Raw genomic sequence first — 3,129 nt, 5'->3', positions numbered from 1 at the left:
CAAGTTATATTGAGAGGAACTACAATATTTTTCTATTCTGTATACTTACAATGCAATATCATAAAACCTACAAAAATTTTCAGTTGTTTTATGCTTCATTTATTCTAGTATAACATGAATATGTTTAAAATTTCTTACATGTTTAGGAACAATATATACAAATATTTTAAGAAATTATTAAGTCGAAAACCTTATTAATTGACATTACAGAATATTCTAATCATGAAAAAAATCCAATATTATTAAAATACCCCCCATTTTGTGAATATAGTAATAAAAGGAAAACAGATAGAAATATGACATCTAAACATTTCTTTTCAAAATTTTCGTTAGTGCATCCATGACCTGCTTGTTTCTCAGACTGTATATAATGGGGTTTAACACAGGAATAATGACAGTGTAAAATAGGGAGAATATCATTTCTTGATCACTTTCTTGTGAAAATGCAGGATGCACATACATGAAGAGAAGGGGGCCATAGTATAAACACACAGAAAAGAGATGGGCTCCACAGGTGGAGAAGGCTTTTCTTACACCCTTTTCAGACTTCTTTTTTAAAATTGTAAAGAGTACCAGGGTATAAGAAACAAGAATAGTTCCAATAGTGAATACTTGTATTGAACCAGAGAAAATATATATTAATAGATAATTAATTAATAGAAGGATCAGTACAGGAAATCGTTAATAATGGTATAACATCACAGAAAACATGATGTATTACGTTGGAATTACAGAAGATCAATCTGAATAAGAAAACTTCATGAATTAAGGCATGAAGAAAGCCACCTATGTATGACAAAACGAGTAACCAGAAGCATAGTCTGTTGGTCATAATCACTGGATACAGTAAAGGCTGGCAGATGGGTACATAGCGGTCATAAGCCATTGCGGCCAGGAGAAAGCATTCTGTGGTTACACTGATTCCAAAGGAAAAAAAATGTATCTTGCATTCAGTGAGAGAGATCATCTTGCTCTTGATTAACAAATTGACCAGCATATTTGGGGTCACTGTTGAAGACAGCCATGTATCCAGAATGGCTAAATTCCCAAGAAAAAAAAAATACATAGGGATCTGAAGATGAGGAACTTTCCAGATCAGAGAAATCAGACCAAGGTTTCCCACAAGGGTCATAAGGTATATCATCAAGAACACCAGAAACAGGGGGAGTTTCCACTGTGGTTGCTGTGTAAGTCCCGTGAAGATAAACTCTGTCAGCAAAGTTGCATTTGCCTCTTCCATGTTATCACTGGATGTCACCTGAAATGAAGTTAATTGAATGTAAAAAAGAAAAAAAATAATCACTGTTGTTTTTAATGGGAGTACTGGAGGAGAAGAGTTGAGAGAAAAATCATACAGGATCATTTGAAGGCCCCCTTTGCTATGTGGAAGAAAAGCATCAGGAGAAATTAAAAATGGTAAAAAAAATAATTGATTTAATTCAATAAATGTACCACAGTAACAGATTTAGAGAAAATGAGAGGCTTTCTGAACTTGTGATAAATTCATTGGGACTTATTGATTATGATTAGAAATTCTGTGTCATGATCATGGTTCAGAATCTAGAGGAAATCTATTTGAATGGACTGGATTACAAACTAAATTAAATGCCATCTCAAGGAATTTGAACTTTATTCTTCAGTCAATAGGTTTGTACTGAGATGCTTTAAGATTTGAAATGATATGATCAAATATTTTTAATTAAATATTTGGTAGTATACAAAATGGTCTAGAGAGGGAACACTGGAATTAGGGATAATAATCAGGAAACTGTTAGCATTGGCCAGGGGTTCCCAAATTAGATTCACATCCCAATGTTTTAGGGGAGCTTTTAGCACAAAAAGAGATTATGAGATACTACTGAAGAAACAGAATCAGGTTTGAGAATAAGTTAAGAATCTGTGCCTTAAAAATTCTCCTCTGATGATGCAAACCTAAATGTATTGTCTAGTCCACATATGATATGACTGATGTGGTAGTTAGGAATATGAAGATAAAGGTTTAAATGAATTCAGAGTTTACAGTCAGTAAGACTCAGTTATGAATTAGGCATTAAATAGCAGAGAGCAGTGAATTGGTGACTGAGTAGGTAATTATTAAAAATAAAATAAAGAATTCTAGTCCATTGTTAAATATGTAGAAGGAGTATGCTCTCAACACCCAAGTAAGATATAATTCGGAGTATTGGTGTACCATGTGGTAATAAAAATAATGATTTAGGTGTCTTTGGAGCAGTTGGAGGCACAATTCTGCATAACCTATCCATCAGAGAGTTTATACAAATGAAAGAAAAGAAAGGAAAAATATTGAGGAAGATATATTAAAGATGCTATAATGTAAACAGATGTCACTTATTAGATGGCCACATTTGAACTCCTTTATAACATGTGAATCTTTCTGATCAGTAGAAGCTACTAACACTTAAGAAGCCAAAAGGGCTAGAAACCCACTTTCCCACAACCCTTCAATCTAGAGTAAGGGTAATTGATCTAGATTTTCCCAGTGAAAACTACATATACAGTATTTGGAATATGGAAAGAGGGAGACAGATGTATGTGGGCAAGAAAAAATTGGTTGCAAGGGAAATCAAGGAAGGCAATGATATCTAAATTATAGTTCATCTATCCTGCGTCTACAGCAAAGGCACTGAGAGTTTTGGCATCTGGGGTCCACAATACCAATACTGAGATATTCTTCAGATATAGCGGGGACATGATTTTTGTTCTCCCCCTTTCTTCTGCTTCTGCCAATTTGCCAAGTTGATTCCTTTAACCTCTCTGTCATTTCTTGTTTTGTGTCAATTTCCACTTGATAAATTCATTTCTTCTTGCAACCCAGAGCCCTAGATTGAACAAAAGAGATGCAAAAGGAAGACCAGAAGAACATACTAAGCAGGGTGATACTAGAAGCAATGTGAAAACAAGAAAACTGAGTGTTGTGGACATAAACTAAAAACAAAAACAACGCCCCCCCCCCAAAAAAAGAAACTTTCTCAAGAATAAAGTGAAGGATGGTGCTAACTACCATAATAAAAGATCTAGTGAGATGAGGAATCAGCAGGGGTAATTGGGTGTGGAAATTAAGAAATGTATGGGAAATTTAGCGACAGTAGTTTCTTTTATGTGAAACAA

At 34.3% G+C, this 3,129-nt stretch overlaps 1 pseudogene across 1 annotated transcript; it reads right to left on the bottom strand.

Annotated features, from left to right (window-relative positions):
• Positions 1 to 303: 303 nt before the first annotated feature.
• LOC308653865 (olfactory receptor 5H17-like) lies at positions 304 to 1,240 on the bottom strand (annotated as a pseudogene). The gene has a single exon. The product of its transcript is annotated as an olfactory receptor 5H17-like (transcript).
• Positions 1,241 to 3,129: the final 1,889 nt, after the last annotated feature.

Source organism: Spermophilus citellus (assembly GCF_964194105.1).
Source record: "Spermophilus citellus genome assembly, chromosome: 7".
Taxonomy (NCBI): domain Eukaryota; kingdom Metazoa; phylum Chordata; class Mammalia; order Rodentia; family Sciuridae; genus Spermophilus; species Spermophilus citellus.
Note: the sequence above shows the minus strand (reverse complement) of the source record. Positions and strands in the feature narration are given on the sequence as shown.